General features: G+C 33.2%; 1 protein-coding gene across 2 annotated transcripts in view; it reads left to right on the forward strand.

The window, feature by feature from the left end:
• The window catches only part of LOC119633618 (myosin-G heavy chain), an 85,782-nt gene that overhangs the window by 21,049 nt on the left and 39,824 nt on the right, over positions 1–24,909 (forward strand). The window contains exons 1-2 of one of the 2 annotated variants that reach the window (XM_038027238.1): positions 1,103–1,452; positions 4,173–4,403. The exons of the other annotated variant lie outside the window; for it this stretch is intronic. The gene's annotated coding sequence lies outside the window, so the exon portion shown is untranslated. Of the gene's footprint in view, positions 1–1,102; positions 1,453–4,172; positions 4,404–24,909 lie in introns of those variants that run through there. 2 annotated transcript variants of the gene reach the window in all.

Consider the following 24,909-nt stretch of genomic DNA (forward strand, 5'->3'; position numbering starts at 1 on the left):
TATATATATATATATATACGTCTGCATAGACACAATGCTGATACCTACGTGTAATCAACATCAACAACTTTGTGCTAAAGTTCGTATATTCGTATATTTGCGTCCACACTACTATCGAGTATACATGAGAGAAAGAGTAACTACCGTGCAAGCGTATATGTGCGTTTTTTTTTAATGAGGGGATAGTGGGGACTTTTCGGCAAATATCGTTAAATGCACTTGAATTTAATGATTAGCAGAGAGTAAGAAAGCAGAGAAAAATCGAAAATTATTCTCTTATATAGGAGAAGAGTTCCAGAAGGCAGCAATACGCATTTAAACGATTGCTACTTTTTGTTTATTTAGCCGTCATTTGTTTATTACGTGCTTACCCGTTTCTCTTTACCAGTTCACATGTTCGGATCATCTCTCGTTCTCTCTTTCTCAGTCATTTAGTGTAAACAAGTTCACATGATTTTTGATGTATTCAGAGTCTGTATAGCTTAATGAAAATGTAAATTTTTTTACATGCGTGTGTTTGTGTGCGCACGAGAGACCGTGAGAGATGGAGAGAGAGAGAGCAAGTAACTTAGAAACGAGCTGCAATTGAAATTGTTCTGCGATAGCTTTTTTCGTATCTTTTTAAACTCTCTCCGTCGCTCTTTTTCTCTTATAGTTTTACGTCACAGCTTTCATTGTGAATTTCGTTCATCATAATACTGTTGTTGTGTTATCGCTGTTGATGTTGTTCGTGTTCATTGTTGCCGACGATTATGACAGTTTTTACACATTGTTGTTTGAGGTTTGAGGTTGGGGTTTATTTTTATTCGCCGTTTATCGTCTTCTCTAGTACATCTGAGTATGCGGGCTTGAGAGCGTGTAATACGCGGTTGGAGTGCATGTCAAACGGATCTTGTGATTGTTTATTTTATTATACACACATGTGCACATGCATACATCTATGTACTTAAGTGATTCTTATCATTTTTAGAAAAAAAAAAAAAAAAAAGTATATATATATATATATATAAATATATATATATTTTTTACAAAAAAATCAAAAAAATTTTATATATTGTTTTTTTTTTTTGCTTTTTTTGTGTTTCATATCTGTGCGAATACTTTAAAGAATTTTTATCTAAACGTAAATCAAATGAAAATTAATAAAAGAATAATGTATGTGTGCGTATATGACAGTTTTACTATATTGTTTCGTAATCATAAAAATGTGTGCTTTTGAAAAAAATTTAAATTGAAAACAACAACAACAACAACAAACTTATAATTCAAAAAAATTTATTAAACAAAAGAGCATCGCCTCGTAAAAGTCCAGTGTAATGAAAAACCGTTAGAAAAAGCTGAGCACGTGACTATACAAACGAATGAAGTAAATGTAACGTTTAACTAAGTGTAAGTTTGCATCAGCATACAGATTATTGCATCCATAACAAATCGTCGACCGTCGGCACAGTTGTAAGTTAAAGTTTAAAAAGAAAACAAGCATAAACTATACAATCAACAAGTTTCTGACAAATCATACACGTATGTTAATATATAGAATGAATTTTATCTTTAAAATTAATCCGACTATTTGTCATCCCATCAATTGTTGTTTGCTGTAAGTTAGAAAAGTTGTTGTATATGCGCGGGAAGGTATTCCCCTCCCCGAGTTATAAACTCGTTGTCGGTTCGCTTTAACTGTTTATATAGATATATATATCTATATATATATATGTGTGTGTATATACATATTATATTGGGATGTTGTTGCATTTGATGTTATAAATGCTAACCCTGCAAATAATTTTTCAAGTGAAAACTTACTGTCAAACCGCTGACAGTTCGCAAAACCCGCAATTGACAATAAAATTATTCAGTTAATATTGTATTAAAATATAACGAAAGTAGCAATAATAAAAAAAAACAAAAAAAAAACACGAAGAAGAAAAACAAACAAAATAAAAAAAGTAAAATTTAAAGAAAAAAATAAAGTGAAAAATAATAACAACAACAACAACGAAAAAAAAATAAATAAATAAAGTTAAAAGTCAACCACAAACAGTAAAGACGACAAAATGCAAAGGCAAACAAACAGACATCGACTGATAGACGTATACACAAACACATTTATATATATTGCATGTACTTCGAGCAACTAAATGCGCTTTAAAGGTTAAAGATACAAAAGCCGAAACACCTCGAGTCTGAGAAATACGATTGATAGACCACCACTGCCACCGACCTACAATTTATCGGCAGCGTTGACAACCACGAAAACAAATAAAGAACATTGCTCTCTTTCTCTCTCCTTTCGGCGGCGCGTATGTTAATAATATATTGTATAACTAAAATGAGTTAAATAATTGTTGATACATATCGGTTTAGCTTGTATAAGCAAGCACCCACACTTAGGCATACAATTAATTGTATCGGCATACAAAGTGAACTATACATTTTTGTTTTCTTTTCTTTTTGGTTTTTTTGTTTTTTTTTTATCGAGGTTGTTTATTGCCTTTGCACGCAAAAGCGATTTGCTTCAACATTTCATAAATCGTTCGAATCAGGATCATTTTGTGCCTCAAAACTATGGAAATCTATTTCGTCCTAAATGCGAGTTTTACCGTTATCAACATATTTTGACATATGCCTCCAAAGTTTTGTGTTAACGGCTTTATGTGGACGGTCCAAGATCGTTGAAAACATTAAACTTTTCAAGCCTAAAGAATTTACGTATTTTTGGCCAGAATTGGTTTCTTAAAGAATTTGAAAATATTGATCGTACAATTTAAGTGCTTGAGTCCTGCTGTTACTTGTTCGCAAGAAACAAGTCTAATTTAAATCGATTTTCTCTGCCGTTAAAGACATATTTAGTGCAAAAAAAATTTTCAGCCAAGTCTATCAAACGATCTTCTTGTTGGTCTGTGAAGTGATCCATTCATCGATCCATTTAGGCATTCATCTCTAGTTGAAATATATATACTTATATACACTTGAAATATATATATAATTCGTTATACTTTTATCGGCTTACATGCAGGGACTCTTAGACGAAGCTTGCAGGAATTCAAAAACTGCATTAAAGTGATAGTAAAAACCTTATTGTCATGCATCTACAATAACTTGCGATCAAAAGTAGATACTATTGCTGCCATATAGAGGCGACGTGACATTTGTTGCGAATATTTTGAAACAAAGCATTACCACGTCCACCGTTTTTAGAAAGCTTGTGTAGAAAGTTTATCTACAAGCATTCAGGTACGTCTGGCTATGTTATCCTTGCCTAGAAATCTTTGAAACCGTTGATCAAAATAAAACTAGGAGCCCAGATGTCGCGAAAAGACGCAGCATTAAGGCTTAGATCGGCCTTTCAGATCCTTCATGGCGTCCGTCTTTATTTTCGTTCATTATTTAAATTCAAAACTTGATGATGAAAGTTGAAGTATTGCACGTTAATATACTCAAAGTTAATGGCCGCAAAACATATTGTGCTTATCGGAAGACAAACATGCTAACAAAAAACAGAATTCTCTACTTTACTATTTATGGTATGGATATTGATCTAGATTTGATTTGTTGGTGTAAATGTGAAAACCAGAACAATTGAAAAGTTCATGAAGACATTTGTCGCGATCATCCATCTGACGCTAAATACTTTTGTTATTTTTGCCTTCTGACTTGAGTTGACGGATATGCTAAATTCATTGCAAGACGTTTGATTAATTGATCGCGGGCTTTTAGTTTATATGCATAGATCAAGTATAAATTCTGGCAACCATCGTTTTGATATAATAATAGAAAGGACTATAGGGGGGAAGAAATTATAATTGAAAATAATTTCTATTAACTCAGATCAATCTACCGTGGGTTAAAGTGGGTTACAAACAACAAGAAAAGCTAAGCGATTTTATTTCCTTTTATTTAGCGATGAACGCCTAAGATTTGCTGCAAGACGGATACAATTTTTTTTTATTTGTTATCTTCGTACACGCTAAGAGGCAGTTGTTTTAATGAAAAACGAAAATGTCAAGTGTATTAAGATACCTAATATAAATGCTAACAAATGAAAACTAACTAACTATAATAAAAATAAAAATCATGAATTTTTAATTTATTTATTTATGACCAATACAATCTTTTAAACCAGCTTAAGTGTTTTTTGTTTTTTTTTGATTTTTATTACAAATAAAACAAAGCATTAAACTGGTTTCTAATTTTGCAAAATTATTCCTATTATACGGAAATCCGTATATTGCGACGTCGGCAGTACGTATTGACGCACTAAATGAGAAAAGTGATCGAAAGACGATGAACTATTTTTCTTCTCCTTTCATTGCTGCTTAAAGGCTCCGGAAATTCAAATGTTCCAACATCACGATATTGATATTGAAGTTTGAACAATATATAGTCTTCGTGTTATTATCCTGGTAAGTTGTTATATATATATATAAACAAAGAATAAAATTTTTGCATTTGAGGTTTAAAGGAATAAAAACTCCCTTTCGAGGCATCGAATTCGACATAGTAGGGAGATAAAATTTAAGAAGATTATTAAGCATATTTTAAAGAATTAGAAAAAAAATTATTTTGGAAAATATTTAGAAATGGTCAACATACCGTAGAACCATTCTCTGGGGACATTTTTCACTGAAAGGCCTTTGCGGCAGCCAGCATAACCGCTAATAAAAAAATCATTTAATGAAACTTTTATGCAACTTATGTCAACAGCAGTAGGGGATAGGGGTTTTTAGGAGTATGAACTCATGTGTAACTTGCGAATTTAGATCAATTTTTAATAATGCAAAATATGTGGATTAACTTACCGGAAAAATGCTACGTAGCTCTCTAGGAAATGTGGTTTTAAACATTCTGTAAAAAGTTCACAAGAAAGCAATGCATTATGAATTATGCTGCGTATTGTGTTGAAAATCGTGTTTTTGAGAAACACGAATGCATAAGAAACATGCTTTCTTATCATAATAAATTTGTTGTTGTTTTTTTCTATTAAGTTGGCAAGTCCAGGATCATAAAACTGCCCTTCCATTCAAATATTCCTCCTCAATTTCTTTCTTCTACAACTCATCTCATTCACCAAAGATCACTTAGCGTCGGCCGCCAGACAAAACTTGTATAATTCGGTACAAATACCTCTCTGCAATGTTCTCATTATTCGCAGTATTATGGTCAAATCATCATCGAAGTTATTCACACCAATGTCAGTCGCTATGTCCATGATGGAAAATCTCAAAATTTCAAGGAAAAAATTTCTTATGGATAATAAGTTTTTTCCCACGTATTTTCGAAGGCTCAAAACATCTATTAAGCAAAAAAAACAAATTGATTTTTTGAAAAATGGGTAGACGTTTGCTCTGTTTGTAGAACCAAGCCCGTTTAAGTAATATTAGTACCTTCAGAGTGTCCGGGAAAAAATTGAGATACGATACTGAATTAAATTTATTGCCAAGAGTTGCCAAGAATGCGATCTTCGTGGAACTGGACGCTGCTGACAAGTTATGCAAGTAATATGATATAGAAATATGATAATTTTTGAATATATGTAACCTGTAGAATATAGTTCTTCCATAATTGTGATCTTTTTTGATCTTAGTACATAGGTTTTTTTGTAAACTGATGATGTTAGCCGTAGTTATTACTTAACTTCACACAAATTTTCTTCAATATATTTCCGCTGCTTCTGCTAGTCACGCTTCTTAATTACAGGGTTACGCCGTGATAGGATGAAGGTCATCACCCATGCAACTGAGAGTGAGAGTCAGTTAAAGTTTTCATTTGATCAATTCTGGAGTGGCGAAAGCGGGAAACATGAGGGAGATCGAAAGATTTGCAAAGAGATTTGATGAATCATTTATTCACTTCCACTTAGGGAATTTCCTTTATAGACGGCATATATCTTTAAGAGAATTGAAATGAATGAAAATCAATGAAATTTTTTCATATACTTTACAAAACACCATGAATTTTGTTTAAAATACCGGCATTATTTTCATTTGTGAATGCAAAAACAATTCCATACGAAATTTGTGAGGTTTTCGTCGCGCAATTGTCTATGCAATAAGCAGAAGATTATCGAGAAAGGAAGAACACTTCATTTCATGTTTTTCGTGTCGTCGTCCCTGTCGCGTATCACTAACAGTATAATAGAAGCGTAGATGAGAGTTACTAAACGGGCAAAGTTCATTCGAATTAATCTTTCTATCCTATGTATCCTATGTAGCAGACATGTGTCGAATCATCGAATCGAGATTTTTGAAAAAGTTCATCGCTCATCTAGCCCGATCTACTGGAGTGAATTTTCTTCCACATTTTGAAGAAGAGAGAGAAAATTTCATAAGAAAAGCTTAAAATTTTAGATATTCAAGTATCCAAAGTTCGCTTTAAGGCAAACAAGCTTTCTTGCTTACTTTATATTTTATTTGTTTCCAATATATCTTCTACTAAACGTAAAACAATTGTGTGCATAAGATCGTGTGCGTATGCATATGTATATGTTTGTGTGTGTGTGTGTGTGTGTGTGTGTGTGAATGTTTTTTTTTTTTCTAAGAATTTTATTCGTTTGGGGCACAAGTTCATGTTAAAGGTCTGTAGAAGGCCATACGATCGAAACGAAACGAACGAACAAATAACTATATGTGTGAATTTGTGTACTTTATGTATAGACAAAATATGTGTGAATCGCTAAACAAAACTAAACATATTCACAAACATCGAAAACTCGCAACATACAAACACACACACACACACAAAGAAGACAACAACTAAACTATTGAGTAACAAAAGCGAACAAAACAATAATAAAAAAAAAAGAAGAAAAATAAATGAATAAAATAAAAGAAAACAAATATGCACACATTCATATACGCCTGCCCTGGTCATCGTGATTAATACATACAAACACGTACACACGTACAGACGAATCACATTTAACCCTTTTCTGGTTTTTAATAAATCTTTATATATAAATAATTAAATGTTCAATCCGTATATATCTACAAATATAGTCCGTGTATAGATATTTATGCATATACGCACACGCATATGTAAACGCAAACGTATACATTATAAAAGTATAAGTAAACTTTTAGTGTTTGCGTTTATTTTCATTTCTTTCATTTCGTTATAACAATTCATAAATATTCCTTAAGGTAATACGAGAGTACTTGCCGAGTTCAATTGGTATTGAATATGAGTGAAAATATATATTCGTATACATATATACATATATATGTATATATATATATATATATATATATATATATATATATATATATATATATAAGCATTCTTAGTGTAGTTATTTTCTTATTTTCATTTTTATTTTGTCACTGTCGCGTTTTGCATTTTAATAATCCGCACTTTTGTTGGCATTTAAATGTTACAACAATAATAATAAGTTTTTTTCCTCCTCTTCTTTTTTTTTTTTTCTTTCTTTCTTTCTTTCTACTCTACTCAGTTTGCGCATTTATTTTATTGGAATTCTATGCATCCTGCATTACTAATTGTACATACATCCATAGATTTACACACTTGGTCATACATTAAAAGAAAAAGAAGAAGAAGAAAAAAAAAGTCTGATTATAAGTCATAAAAAACAAAAAAAAATCCAATCATCATACGAATATTTTTATGCGTCTTTTGTTCACAAAAGGTGAACAGAAAGAGAAATGATTACGCAAACAGATTTAATGGTATTCGAAATCAATCAATGAATATCTTAAGATTGCATTAATCAAACCATATAACGAACATTCGAATCCTTTCAACTGATGACTAACTCAAATGTGTTATTGCATCGTTTATGCTTTAAGTTCAAAACGTTCAAAATTGTTTATAACCAAGAAATCGATCATTAAAATCCTTAGTCGGATAAGTCACTTTAAATGCTACTGTATTTCTCGGCTAAAACACTTCAAAATCGATTAACTTGTTAGCGTTAACATTATGCCTTCAGATTAATCAAAAATAATAAATAAAAAAAAAACTATGTATTCAACCAGAGCGAGATAAACCTTTTTCCACTCATTACTTCATTTCCTTACATAAAAATTGCAATTATGAACGTGTTAAGTAACCCATTGGAAGCATCTTTATAATTAGAACATTTTGAATGACCAAGAGCGGTATAGAGGGAGTGACGAGGGTGTGTGCATCGCCCTCAATGGAAAAGACCTGAAGAGAAAGTGTAGTTTTCTTAAAAGGCTTCGCCGATTTTCTGCAGGAACTTGCAAATGTAAAGCTCGCCTACAACAACCCGAAAACTGAGCGAAATCGTTTTCCAAGTTAATGCCTGATAAGCAAAAGAAGTGAAGAGTTTTGTTTATGTGGCTCAAGAGGTAATTTTTTCGAGCAGAGCTAAGTCCTATAACAATTTAAAGCCATTAGCACTTGAAAGTTGATCGCGTTTTCCCAGAACGGTGTTTTCTAAACTGACCCGGCTTGTGTCTACGCCTTAAATTCTCGGTCGATGACTTCAATTATAGTCACACAGTAATATTATAATTGGTACACTTTAACTGACACTAAGACACTATATGTGAAGTGATCGAAAGAGTAGTCCGGTCCAAACCAAGTTGGGTTAACTATGGGTCAAATTTTCTCATGAATATATCAAAAATTGCATTCTGTAGGCTGGTCATACAAAAACAAAACGGACGGACGGACAGACAAGTTTTCTGTATCGATCGGTATAATAAAATTAGGCGCTCTATTAAGTTTTTCGAAGTGTTGTGTACATCCGAACAAGCTTAATATAGTTTTACACTACAAGGGGCGTAGGGTACAAATTTTCATTTCAAAAAATTTTGTAACAAATGTGTATGTGATATATGAAATACGTAACCTCTTTTTTTGTTTAGATAATTCAACAAAATGACTCTCAAGTTAGTGCTCACGACGTAGCATTACCTCTTAAATTAAAGTTCATGAAAAAATTCCAACAAAAGTGACAAAAGTCGTTCACTCATTGCATTTTTATTGTTTTTTTTTTGTTTTATTGAGACTGAGATTCCATTATATTTCGATGTTACAAACAACGTAATAAAATTTCTATGCCCCCCATATATATGTGAAAGTTTTATCGCACGGATAGATGTACCTTTAATTACTTCCGTCTTCCTTCCTTAGCAAATGTCTCGATTAACAATTTTTAACGATAAAATACAAATAAAAAAAAAAAAATAAAATAAAAAAATAAAAATATAAAATGTAACGTATTGTTCAGATATTAGACAGACAATGAATGGATGTTTTCGTTTATTATCTCTGGAATCTTAAATAACTGAAAACATGTTCAAGATCGATCGATGATGGTATTTATTTAGAATTATAGTTGATTGTGTGCGTCTGCGAATGCATTAATAATATCGTAGGAATGCATAAAACTGTTTGTTTATTGATTCGTTTTGTATAAATTTATTGAAAGCACCGAGTGAATTAATGCTTTAAGGTGCGTCGCATAAATATCTCTATATACATAAATATGCATAAAAGCATGTGTGTAGTCACTCACATTCATTTCATTATAGTATTTTTTTTTGCAAACATTACTAAGATTGTAAATAAAGATCAGGATATTAAGAAGATATTGTGTGACTTTTAATGCAACTTTAAACAATTGATTTATATATCGATTAATTAAATTCCTTGATAATAATGTATAAATGGGAATGAAATGTCGAAAGAAACGATACAATTTCAATATTGCTTGACCTGGTTCGATTTCAATTAATCGAAATTGAAATCTCTCTTAAAGTTCATTTGTTGCGCAATGAAAACCGATATGAAAATCACTGTTAACAAATCTAAGCCACCTTTACCACCGTGCTATTCTACTAAATGAATGATTTACAAGTTTTTTTTTTTTTTTTTGTTAAAGGCACCCTTTAGCATTTTCACTTTACATTCCGAAAGCAAAAAATATTAATTTGAATAGAATGAAAACTAAACGCAAAAATCCATATTTAATAGGTTATATTTTTCACCTGCTAGCTTTGCGGAAACCGAACTATGTAAATGTGCTCTCAAGTCAATTTTTTTTTTTACTTTACTTCTTTTATGCCCTTCACGACTTGTGGTTCGCGAATATATTAAGTTTGTGTAAATGTACGGAATACGTAGAAGGACTTGAGATAGATCCACTTTTTATTATGGCTAAACTTGTCTGTCTATCGGTCCCTCTCATTTTCTTGTGTTCAACAGGTAGCAGTTTTGATGAAATTTGATCGGAACATTTTTTTGGACCATTTCCCATATAACGCCTTATTTTGAAAATCGTTTTGTGAATAAATATAGAGTTATAAAGGGTAGTGTATGGTAGATCCTGTACAGCACGTTGTTTTTTATTGTTAATATGACCAATCACTGGGGCGATGTCGCCCATACGCACAACGCGATTATGGTCATAAAGAAATGGGTAAAGAGAGAGAGAGATAGGAAGTGATCGCAGCCTGGCGTATTTCTACTTGTTACAAATGCAATAATGACAGCAATATGACCTTATTTTTGAGTATTGCGCATGCAAAACATTTGAGCCAACATTTCATTCAATAGATTCAGCAGTGAAAGGGTATCTTCTCAAATCTTCCATAATTATTGTATTTAGCACCATTGGCAAGGATTAAATGAATTTTGCATATTGTGTCATAAATAATATAAACAGCGTTTGAAAGCCTTTATGTCTCTGATTCTTAATAACAACTAACATTTAGTTATGTTAAATTATATTTGAATTTGTCGCGTATTCGCGAATTGTCGAAACAGCAAAGAAAGGTAATTAACATTAATTATTACATGCACATATGTGCAACTTATATGAAAGATGGCCGAAGGGGATTTGGTTTGTGAAAACCTATTTCTCGATCTTCCCACTTTTCTCAACATTCATCGGATTCGATGCATACCATTGGATTGCGAACAGGGTAGATTTCATTTACATTTATCGAAAATTATTTACGGGAAATAAAGTTTTAACATTTTGCGAAACCTCATCATATTGAACTCACATAGTCCTGATCGACTTGTTCCTTCGAAGAGGATAATTGCACTTTCCACGCTCTAACTAAATTCTCTGCTTACAAATCTTCTAAAAACACTGGATTTCATTCCGATCTTTATGTTAATCCTGTTAATCAGCGGACTAATATTTTAGTCTTTCCGTCAACGACTAACTGCGCAGGGGAGACTTTATTTTATGACAACGATAAGTAAAGTATCACAAATCTTTATTTGCTCTTCTCAGTTTCACAACTTTCTACACCTTCCTTTCTTACACCTTTCTTTCGTGCAATGTCCATATGAAGCCTTCTCATATAATTGTTTTAATGCTGTTAGTAAGCGCATTAAAGCAAATCTTGTTCATTCGACCGCCTAGTACAAGCCAAGCCATCTAAATTTTGAATTTTTTGCTAATTAAGGAAAGAACGTATGGGCATATATAACTAACTTTGAAGCTTAATTTCACAGACCAATCGGTTCTTTCGCAAATGCTGACTTTCATAATTTCTGGCGACTTGGTATAATCGTTCTATTGCGCTAAAAAAAGCCATGTATGAGAAATTTTATTCTTCCGAAGGATAGCGCTGCTAAAAATATTCGAACGACGTTAGGATATTCAAAGCAGGCAATAGAGCTATCATTAGAGGACAAACACTGGGACGAAAAACAGGAACAAAATGCCAGAAGCAATGATAGTGCGAGCGAGATGTATTTAAATATTCTATTCTATATAGCAAAAGACGCTTAGAAAATATGTGCAAATCCTAGCCTACGTTGCCTTCATTCCTTTTATGATAACGCAATAAGGATTCTTTTCCCTGAACTGACCAATTGTCCGCATCGCAGTTTTCTGCTGTGCGCTGAAAAGGACAATGGCTATTGTTGGGCAACATTTTTTTATAATACCCCTACAATTTTCACAGAAAGTTGGCGAATAGTTATTCACACAAACAATTAAATTACTATCATTCGTAAAGAAAATAAAAATTCGGCAATAAATCATTCATAACAAAATCTCTCAACAAGAAGAATATAGATCTTATCAATTTGACTACGCTTAGGAAAGTATTTACGGTGTAAATATAAAAATATTGTAAAAAAAAAAACCGTCCGTGAAAAGGTTAAAAGCGCAAAATTTTCCTGATAATAATTGCACATCTATTCCGTCCTTTCCAAGTGGAAACAAAAAAACAAAAGGCCTGTATGGCGGATGACATACGAAATTTTGGTGAAGGCGAAAAATTCAATATTCTCAGCAGGTCGTTTAATGAGACTACAGGGCTTCTTCGGAGTTATGATTTGCCTGTCCTGCGAGTTTCTCTTTACGAAACGCAGCCGCTGGAATTCGTTTTTAAACCTTCTTTTGACTGTTGGCATCTTTCTTAACCATTCCTGATGTTCTTGCTTTTAGACCAAACTTACATAAACACCTTCTTCTGCTTTCCTCATTCTCGACTTAGAATCTTTCTTTATTGTCCTTATCATGGTTGCATCCATGGTGAACATTCCCTCATTGGTTGTTTGTCTAAAAGAAGAGAAATCAATGCAAGCTCAAAACCATACTACGGGGTGCTATAGTTGCGATTAAATTTCTTAAAACGAACCCAAAACGCGATCTTATGTGATTTGGTTGAAGTTTGTTTAACCAATGAAATTGAACCAAATAGTCTCCGCATCACAAAACGTTCCGAGCACTGTAGGTAAGATTTATCATAAGCAAAGTAATGTTAGATTGCGTCTATCAATCAAGGTGTTTGTCATATCCGAATAGAGTTTAAATGACTTTCGCCTTAACATTTTGCAAGTATATAAAAATGGTAATGAGAGCGCGGAGTGTGGATTTTTGAAGAAAAGACTTTTAAAAGTAGTAAAAAGGTAATAATTAAGACATTTTCACTTAAAAATTGATCCCGCTTTCAATACACATGGACACTGAGTACTAAATAGTTACTGAACACTGTTCAGACCTATAAATAGTGAATAGTCGTATCATGCGTAATGTATATATAATTTTGGGCGTGCGTTTGAATGCAATTGAATAAGTTTGGGAAGTAAGGAAAACTTCTTATGAAGTTGTTAAAAAAACATAAAATTGCATATCATATAAATTTGTTGGTTATTGCATTATTGTCAAAAATGAATTGAGACGTTTCACAAAGTGATGAAAATGCTTTCGAATAACAACAGCAGCCGCATCATTATTTACAGGCATCGGCAAACAGTAATTCTTCCACCAGCAACGGAAGCAACATAAACAAGTCAACACATCAAGGGGTATAGCCGTACGCCAAAACATATCGCATATGAACACAAGAGTTCACATCATCATCATCATCATCATCATCATCATTATCATCATCATCATTTTCATCACTAACACCACCGCCATCACCACCGTCACTACTTTTGATGGTAGTGGCCAACACCACCAACGACACTAAAATAAGTAACGAAAACACACTAAGCAGATAACCGATCAAATCAATGACGAGAAGCAGGAAGAGAGGCACTAAAAAACAATAGACGGTAAAACCGAGCGACTGGCAGGCGAAATGACATATACGTAGTTCGTTGATCAGCCAGTTAGCCAGTCAGTCAAGGTAGTAAGCAGGAAGGCAGGTACACAAATAAATATACGGAGCAGCAATTTAATATACATTTTACTGCATGTCTCTACTCCACTTCATTGATAATAAAAATTTGCAAGAAAGCAAACCAGCCCCGGCTAACTGGCCGGATAGTCAGAGTAACAACAGGCAGCAACAACATTTCAATTCCAACAAGAACCACAATAAAATGTGTTTTTATTTTTTTTTTTATTTTTTATTTTTTTTTTTATTGTTTTTATTGTTTTTGTATTCCCGGCGAATGATGATAAGTTTGTCATTCGCAAGGTGCAGGATTTCTGATCCGCCTTAGCATGCGCACACACTCTTCTACATATACATATCTATATATATATATATATATATGCATATATATGCATACACGCGCATGCACGCACATATATACATCAATTCTTTCGCATTGCTTTTGCACATAAATATTTCACTTGTTCTCGTACTAACACTTACTTACTTACAATCATCATTACGGCAATGCGTAGCATGTCTGAACTTGTATACACACATATATATATCTATATTTATGTATGAAAGGTTGTGCACATGTGTAAGTGTGTATGTTAAACTTGTTTAATGCAAACATTTGACCGTTGGATAGAGTTCATTTAGCGACGTCGACCACTGGTCGCCACGCTATAAAACTTAAAAGATAAAAAAAAAAACACACACACACACACACACACACACACACTAAAGAAACGAGTATGAATTGTCGTTTTTATTTAACCACGAAGGTATATAAAAACAAAAACAAAAACAAAAAAAAAGCAACAAAAAACAAAAGAGCGGAGAAAAGAATGTCAAAAACACCAAGATTCAGATGAACGTGCACACGAACGAATATAAGCAAACGTGTAATAGTTAAACGCATGATTATTGATTTGTTGTTAATGTTTTAACATTAACTGTTAATGGAGATCTTAAGCCGATTTTTACGTTCCATCTCAGCGAACAAACCATGCCACGCTCGCTTAGCGAATTCCGTTAACGAACCAAAGCGTGGCACCAGATGGCCGCGTCTGGTCACCCTAATTATTTTAAGGTGATATGAAAATTGTAAAATCGACATAAACAACATATCAACATACATTTGAAGCAATTCATAATCCCGCTTACGTGTAGGCATATATATATTACATCTACGCATAAAGATGAACTCAAATTTTTCAATGTGAACGGTTAAGCGATCGAATCGATTGACACATCGATCATTTACCCCTTAAGCGAACGCACGAGTTTGTTTATATACCTCTCGCTTACATATATACAGGCGTCCCTCGTCTAACACGATACAAAATTTGCGAATATTGTAACACGATTTCAAAAGATCGAATATGTAATCTGTTGAGCTTTTCTCAAATGCTTTTTCCTTTTAATTATATTTTATCATTAGTAAGGGGAGTTTCATTCAACTAACTTTGGGAAAAAAAAAAAGTCTTTTAATGAAAATTTTTTTTGTGATCATCATTATTATACACCTGTACACTTGTAATACAAGAGTGTATTAAGTTTGTGCAGATTAGAAAAGCATTTGGGATAGACACACCTTCTATTATGCCGATCGATTTAGAGTCACTTTTTGCATCGATCTAAACATGTCTGTCGGTCTGTTATGTTTTATTTTCCTCAATCGAGAGGACGCAATTTTCGGGATGCTTTGATGAAATTTGATGCACGAACCTGTACTGGACCATCGACGAACACTATGAAAACGCTATGATGGATCGGACCACTTTTTCAACCATTTCCCGGGTAAAGCCTGAAAAGTCGTTTTATCAATAAATGTATTTAACGAAGTGGTGTAGGATATTTGTTGGCGACTCGCCACTTGTGTGACTTGTTTTTTAAAGATATTTTTAATTTTTATATATGATCGTAAAATGTTGAATTTCATATTTCCATACCCTGCACACACTAGTAGTACAAGGATATACTAAGGCTGGGTGCATGCGCGCGAAAACCACAAAGACCTTGAGATGAACTCAGCTTTTATTTTAGCGACAGGTTCAGAATGACTTACTCAATCATTTTAAGCTTGTCTGTCCGTCTGGTTGTCTGCCCGTCTTGCTTTCTTCTCTTCAATCTCCAGGTCCAAAATTTTTACGATATTTTAATCTTTTGACCCGAGAACGAAAGTTATTGAAAATGGTTCGAATTGGACTTACTTACCTCCTTATAACTACGTTAAACAAAGTGCTACTTGTTAGCCCTGTTCCACTGTATTGTTTTTGTTTGTTTTTTATTTATAAAAACTTGAAGTTTACTTACTTTTATTTTTACTACCAGTATTATTACTTGTTAACTGCATTAAATAAAATATTAATTAGTTACATAACACAGTATTACAACTAAGTATCAATGCATACGATAGCACAGTTGGATGGCAAGTAAGAAAGCACTTAAATCCTAATTATCCTAGCTTAGGATTAGGCTTTAAATGCTTTCTTGAACTATACTCTATTGCCAAAAATTCGTAACATTGACCAATAATTACATAATTGCATAATTATGTGCGCAAAACATCAATTTATATATTCAAAGATAACTCAGAATGCAGTAGCAATCAGTTGGTCAGCTATGTACACCTAATTAGAGTTCCGTATAGGAAAGTATACGCAAGGAAATTAAACGGTAGCAACAGCAACACGTAAGAACAGCCAGGCATTGCATATTTTACTTTTAGAAACGGCGACGGCGTCGTATCGTACGTATCGTACGGTTTATAGCAGTCATTAAAAAATTGACACGCAACTCGAAGGGAGGTGATTCGCTTCATAATTAATACAATTTTGCGGCCGCTAACTACGCCTTACTCGTGCCAGAATATGAACGTTTATATCATTCAATGATTATATCATTTTATAACAAACGAGATGACCAACGCAGGACGTCTACCCTCCAAATTTGGAAGAGAAGTAAGCTTAGGACGACTCCCATAAAGCGGCCGGTTTCCGTACCAAGCCCTGCAAAATCAATTTTGAAAATCGTTTAGCATCGATTCAATTTGATCATTTGGGGACCATAGAAAAAGGGATTTTTCCTATAAAGACCCGATAAATAATCCTTTACTAATACAACAGTCAAATTCGTACGACCAATGCTTTATAAATCGCAGCAAAGAGCTTTCGTTTGGCTTGCAACTGCAAATTAAAGTTCAATTTAGGATCGAGTATAGCCCCCGAAATCGGCGAAGTTCGAGACATTATGCAACTTATGGGTAGCCAGTAGCAATCGGAACACCCTACAAAAGAATAATTGTTTGCCTTTTTTTTGAGGTGAATGACTTCTTATTACGATTACTCTAGAGATATAGTGCCGTTAAGTCTGCACGCAGATACTTGGCATTCTTCAAGCTATTAAAAGAAAAAATGAACTTGGCATCGTCTGCAAACATAAGCACCTTTGCAGATTGTAAACGGGATGATGGGTCATATACAAGTAAGTGAAGAAGTAGTGGACCCAAATGACCCTCTCTCGCGGAACACCAGACATGACTTGTATAGATCGTGGTGGATAACACACGTTGCACACGACCAATTAGATACGACTTAAACCACGCAACCAATTTAGAATGGAAACCAATGCTATACAGTTTGTATAAACGTAGTCTTCTGTCAAGCCGATCAAAAGCCTTAGAAAAATCGCTTGTGAAAACAACATTAGTTTGCTAACATTCCGAGAGTCCACCTGCTTTTAATAAAACCATATTGCAAGGCTGGTAAATAGACAACGGTGACGGTGTTCGCTAAAAGTTGTTTGGTGTGGGAAGAGCGCCCAATGTAATGATCCCTCTCTAACTGTTAACATTGTTTCCAGCATCGTGCTTATGTAAGGGAATTAAAAAGCATTCTTTCTTCAGCTCAGAAAAATGTCCTTGTTAGGACAACAGTTCAATAAGAGTTTTAAAGGAATCTATAAAGTGTTAGCAAAAACTTTCAAGGTGCATCCGGGCCAGGCCAATATGATAAAGTAATTATGATTTTTAAAGCGTTCAATGCATTAGCAATATGACACGATTCTTGATGATATGGATAACAGTGAACTGAGTCATTCATTGAAGCATAACAGAAGAAAAAATCTCACTTTCAGTTATCATAAACTCATACATCTTAAGGCTTGGTTTCTGTATAACAGAACAGTACACGTTGTCTTGATTTATATTAAGTTATATTATTATATATGATATCTCGCTTTAAACATATAAATAAAAAAATTGTGTTTAACAAGGTTTCGATACAAGTTAACCGTGCTATACGAGGGACGCATGTACACATATATACACATCTAAGAAACAATAAATAAACATGCTTAAATATACGAATTAAAGAGTAAATAAAAAGAAAAAAGGAAAAAAAAAACGGCGATCAAATGATAATTCAAAAATAAACCTTTTTTTTTTCTACTCATACACACATACACGCGTATATATATACATTATGTTTTAAATTGAAAAAATCAATATCTCGTGATTTTTTTATTCTGCTGCTGTACTTTTAACATGTTTCGTCTTTAAAGTTAAATAAATTTCTTGAATACATTTCAGTTATATGCATACATATATATATAGATATATATACATATATATGCGCGTGCGTTTTGAGTTCAAAATCGTTCAAGAAAGGTTAGAGCACTGCATACCTATGTAAATCATCGACATATTCAACTTTAATCTTTCTGAAAACTTTTAATAAAATTAACAAATGTGTGCTTGTAGGTAAAGACTTTTGATCCATGATAAGATCATTGCCTTCTTTTTTTTTTTTTTTTTTTTTTTTTTTTTTTTTTAGTAACTTCAAAGCGCCGTTTTAAAGATAAAATAGAAAACAAAAAGATGGAAGAAGGGATCAAAAATAATAGGAAATATTTATGTGGTTCTTAGAGGATTTCGATATGAACCTTTTACGCGTTAATTGCGAAAATAAATCATTCTTCTCCCAAAACATTGTAAAGATCGACATTGCGATAAGTTTTCATATCCTTCTCGATATGAGAAACATAAAAACGAAACTATTAGGTCTAAGCAACGTAGCGAACCTTTTCCTAAAATACGATAAGCGGTTGCTTTTTTGCCGGCACACGATGTGTCAAACATGCCGAGTATCGTGTGGTAATTGAAGGTTGAAAGCTGTACCGAAATATTAAAAAATTAAAGTCTGTACGGTGTACAAAGTTTACTCTCACCTCGAACGTGAACGGAATATGTTTATTTTTAATCAATTTTTCGGTTCAGTTTTTTATTCTCGAAAAGTAGGCGAATGATATCGCAGTTGTACAAAAACAAACCCCCCTCATATGCCATATGCAAAAAAAAATGCCGTAGACAGAAATCAGATTCGAAAATGCTTTGTCAAATTTCTTTTGCGCAGCTTTTCAACCCTCGCATATATCCCCTTTTTAGCATCGGATTTACCACTTCTCAAGGCCTCATATCAAGACCTAAGTCGACCGTAATCATTTTTTGACATCTACTGAGGTTAAACGAATTATACAAAAGAAGAAAGAGACAGTGGGAAGAATTTCGCGAAATTTCGTTGCCCCGATCTCCAAGCCTAAGGAGAGTAATTAAAGTAAAGCTTAAATCGATTGCGATTGGACAAACCGAAAGATGAATTATGCAAATCAGATTGATTCGAACTGTCATTCCATTCTCTGGCGTATTTATCCAAAATCGATTAAGCATTGCCAACACCTGGTCTTTGTTTATTAATCAGATAGGAACTTAACCATCCACTTTGCTCACTTCTTGCTTTGATATGGGAGTTTATTTTTTGATAGTAAGCTTACAGCAAAATTACGAATCATCTTTAAATGATTCAACGGTTTGGATTCTTGTAACGGGTATTCAATAACAACATGCTTTCGTGCACTGATACGCTGGGGTACCCAGTGGTGTGAATTATGGCTACACTTTTTTTCCACGTATGTGTCTCATTCGTTTTATCTGTCTAACATCACAATGTCTCTTGCATTTTTTATAATTATATCTCACAATGACTGTGTCTGGACATTCCCTTGCCTCTAAGTTAGATGGCTAGTTATAGAAAAAAAAAAAAAAAAAATTTTTTTTATATACCCGGGCTAGGCAAAATAATATGAATATCTTTGAACAGTTAGGACGTACGATTTTGTCTACTCCTGGCATATATCTTTAACTTGAAAAGCGGCGAAAGTCATCAACACAGTTCTTTTGTTTTATTTTAAACGTTGGTTCATTTAAAACGATGTAAAAATGCGATTCCGGACCAACATCAATTTTATGCCAGTTCCCCACAGGAATTTGCTCTTACTTCCCCGACACCATGAATAATTTTGGTAAATAAAGTCATCAAGAGTTTATGGGTTATTGGACCAAATCAATGATTTAACGTAATTCCAAAGGTTCCTTGGCGTTAAGATCACTACGGCATTTTAAATTTTCATGTATGACATGTTGTACCATTTTGCTGAACACACCTACCGTCCAAGACAAAATCATTTAATTTTTGTCACAAAAAGCCAGTTTTCACGTTTTTCTAACGTTACTCATTGACGGTAACACGCTTTAGCTGAACATTTAGTTCCCATTCCCTGGCTATCGCCAGCACATAGCGTCAATGTTGAATTCAATATGTACCCATGGCCCATGGGAATGATGAAATCAAACGAATGGCTCGGTTCGTTTCACAAGATTGACGAAATTCCTGATCGATTTTCGAAGGCGTCTCAAAGCTCACTTCAATTCTGCTTACTTTAGGCGCATATTAAATTCCCTTTGACAAGTTGCATAAATCAGTCTAGTAGCTTAAGCTGATCAAGATAATAAGTTATCAGTATAGTAAAGTTTCTTTGCAGCCATTGCGAACAGAATGATAGGGGAAAGGGGAAAATGAATCTATTCCATTGAAATATAATATAAAAATTTTTCAACTTAAACTTATAAAGAATCTTTAATGTGCTGATTATCGGGAAATTGATTGAATAATAATAAATTCTACAAGTTTATTCTTATACTCATCGGTCAAGCTGGTATATCAAGTCAGTCCATCATTTAGTAACCTTTTAGTAAAGTTAAGTACAAAAAAATTTATATACATATAAGCTAAGTGTGTGTATTTATTTTGTCTGCAATAACACAATACAAGGCATTTAAAAAGAAGAAGAAGAATCACAGCTACTTCAATTATTTATATATATTTAAATATATTTTATTGACTTATTATCATTATTATTATTATTATTATTATTTACTTATATTGTAAGCTTCTTTTTGTTTCATTCTTCATTTTTATTATTTATTTAATTTACAATTCTACACTTAAACGGTATAAACTATATTCTCAAAATATCTTTACCACTACAACGAGGCAACGAAATAAATGCTTTAGTACGCGCGCACACACACGAACACACACACACACACACACACACACACACGCACACATTTAACGCAAATAAGTTTAAAACAGTTCAATAAATTCTCTTTAACCTTAATGGACTCGATGTTGTTATTGTTATCATTATTGTTGTTGTTGTTATAATTTTAACTCATCAAAAATTTTAAACACGTTGCGACATTTTGTCAATACCACTGTTGATGATCGATGATTTTTTCGTTTTGTTTTATTTGTAACATTCTATGAATATTTATTTGAATTTATACACGTTTTGATCGTTAAATCGCGTATTCGTACACAAAAGATACCCTAAGAGACGAGAAAAGCAAATACAATAAAATAAAATTACATAAAACTCATACACGCTTGTAAGCTTCGCATACCTGTAGCACCGTAGAATAAATGTATATAAAAACAGCTATATGTATATATATATATATATATATATATATGACTTTGTGTGTGTGTGTGTGTGTGTATGTGTATATATATAATTTATGTAACATTATATGTTCAGGTTTGCCGATTAACTGTTTGTACGAGAATGCATTTGCGGTTGACTAGCTATGCTATGTTGGTTTAGTTGAATGGCTGAATGTCGCACTTTATGGCCGACTATTTGATTCACTAATAACCTTGCAGAATACGATTTTGGTCTTGGACTTGACAATTTAGATATTCGTTAACTTTGTCTGTCGATTCAATGGTTTTCTTTTCAATTTTGTTTAGTTTTTTTTATCTTTTATCTCTTATGGTTTTTTTTTTCTTTTTTTTCTTTTTTCTTTTTTTAAACATAAATAAATACTAGCGCATGTATGCTTGCGCAAATCTTTTTGTAAAATTGCACATAAAATCGCAAAGAAGAGAAGGCTAAGGATGAATCGTTTTATTGCATAAAATCCAATACAAATAAGATTTAGATCAAATAACTGATTTTAAAATCTTGAATATGTTGATTGTAAATGATAAAAAAAAAACAAACACACGTATACATACATGTAACACAATTTTAGATCAAGTTTATATTGATTGAATTCACTACCAAATCGGTTTTCATCTCTTACCATAAAGATCTTTAACATTTCTTTCCTATTCTGGCATATCATGTAATAAACACAATATAAGGGATAAAAACTAACGTCAATTATCAATTGTGTATATGCGAGGTAAACCGTTACTCTCACATAAAAAAAAAACGGATGGTTTTTACTTCTACGAGAGAGACGACTAAATGTGTAGTTGTCCCTGCTCTTAAGTGATTTTTAAAAGAAAACTTTCTCACTCTCACCAAACTACGGGAATTAGGAGTAACGTTATCGTTTCCTCATTGCGCAAACATTTCTAATCCTGCTAAGAATTACGACAACCTTTCACTTCCACAGAAACGATAACATCCGTAATTGTTATCCTATCTTAAATGGTTGCATTGGTCTATTAAACTCTCCCTATGCTCAAGCTTTCAGTAACTGTATTAGACGTTCCCATGATATATGTGTATATAAAGCAGCTCTTTGAAGCTTTAAAGAAATCGACTGCTTTGCCAAATAAAAGTTCTTAGTGGGAAGTGAGGGTTTTCTTCTTAACTCAAAGAGTTTTGCTGCGGAAGACTGGCTTATGATATCGAAAGCCTAAATGACCACGGCAGAGGTTAGGCGAACTCTTAATGCTGAATATGACTCTCCTAACGAGTTGTAGTCATCTGAGCCTAAGGTGTTGTAGGTAGGTTCAATTAAAGTGAACTCTTCATTGCGCAGCTTTGCCAACAACGCCCAAGGCAATTGAGCTGAAAAAGTGGTGCATTATGCCAAGAACCGTGACATCGTCATTTTGCAGCATAAGGGCTTGCCATAGAATATTGCGAAACTCGCCTGGCAAACGTTAGCAATCCTGATTTGAAGTATGCCAGCGTCTTTCTATTAGTTAAACGTTACAATTTATGAGATATCTTTCTGATTAACATTGATTTCTTTCGTTGAGTTATCATCTGTTTTATCAAGTATGAAGAGTATACATTCAAGGAATGTTGTCAAAAATGGATGCCGTTGGGGATAGCCCAGAAAGATCAATTGTGTTTTCCGCACAAAATATTCTGCTCGAAAGATCGAAGCAGTAGTGGCTAACAACAAACTTTGAACAAACGGAAAATTTTGAGAAAGCTTTAGAAACCCCATAGAGTATGTAATCAGCATCAAATTCTGAATCAATTTAACTCGTTCTCTACCAGCATCCTCAACTTTGTCCACCACAGCCGAACATTCTCTTCGTGATTATATAACAACAATTGGAATAAATGTTAGGTATGTGTAATAAGAGCATTTGAAAAAAGTCAATCCTCGTTTAAATTGGCACAAATATCTGGCACTGGACGACAGATGGAAACTAAACGTTGCAGCCCATGTGTTTTATATAAATGTCTCCTTAAATAAGAAGGACTCATGGGATAAAACAAAGATTATATTAAATATGAAATTTATTTTATTTTATATGACAAATTTGATTTTGCAACACTCATAGGAGTGGAAAATAGATTTTTCTTTTCATACTAACAACACCGACAGCTACATATATATCGATTCGGATCTTCATATATTTTGTCGTCTTAGAACGTAATAATATTTTTTCAGTCTAAAACACAATGAAACACAACAAGTTATCCAAAAAAATATGTCACATATATGTGATATTGGGCTTGGCGGCGATAGCCTTAGCCATCTGCCTCTGCCTATCACTCCACTTATGCATGTCTGTTGTAAAAATTCTTCCATTTGAGAAAATAAAGCTATTGGTTACGAATTTGGCAGAAACTTTGGTATTGAAAATGGGACAAATCGGTTGCAGTTCATGGCCGCAGTCCGATCTAATCTGACACCATATCTGTTTTCAAAAAGCGGAAAATGTTTACTGATTCACTCGTCACTTATAATCCAAAACGAACGCAACAATATCATTTTGCACATGATCTTACAATACTTGTAGAAAAATTGATAAAATCGGCACGCGCCCACGGTCTTATAGAATATAAAAACTTAAATTTCCTTTTTTTGCTTCTTATATATATTATTATTATTATTATTATTATTATTATTATTATTATAAATTTAGCCAGAGAATAAATTCTAAGACTAAAGTCTTAAAGCACTAACATCTAAGGCTTTCGGCTTTATTAAAAACTCTACCGCACTTGAGATTTGAACCCATGACCATCAGGCGGATCTTCTTATATATAACTTTCTGACTTGTTTCTATATAGTTGCGTCAAATTTCATATTGATATTGCGATTGATTGGACCAGTAAGAGCCAAATGTGTTTTAAGAATTGTTTAAAAGCTCAGAATTATTAACCATAGTTGCAATTGCAAGCGATTGAGTATAACGATTTTATATAGACGGTTTGTTAACAGCTATGGGGGCGAAGAATGCTTTAAACGTCTTGGATATCCATTGTCGGAGACTGATTTATTTAACACGAAATTTTATTGCCAAACTCGAAACGGACAGAAGAAGAACGCACGCGACTGAATAGTTAGTAAGATATAGGAGACTTTTTGTGTAGGCTACTTGATCAAAAAGTAACAGGAGCATATTCGAACTTCAAATTTGCGCTCAAGAAGAAGTTGAAGAAATGCGTCTGCAGCAGCAGAAAGGGTAGAGAGCTTTCTTAAAAACGATTAGAAAATCTGGCAATTTCCGGATAAGTTTTCCATTCGTTTCAAGGCAATAGGAAAAATTGTTACAATTTCTTCAATTAATTCTCTAACGATGATTCTTATACTAAAGACCGCAATGTCTTTAATTTTTTGCGTACATCTCAGTAGGTTTGAAAGTGACAAAAGTTTTAATTTCATTTTCATCTTTGCAAAGTTTGTAGTTAATGTAAACTCGCGATTTCAATCCACTCTAATGGAAAATGGACTTTTTTAGCGTTG

This window comes from Glossina fuscipes, unplaced genomic scaffold, assembly GCF_014805625.2.
Source record: "Glossina fuscipes isolate IAEA_lab_2018 unplaced genomic scaffold, Yale_Gfus_2 2, whole genome shotgun sequence".
NCBI lineage: Eukaryota > Metazoa > Arthropoda > Insecta > Diptera > Glossinidae > Glossina > Glossina fuscipes.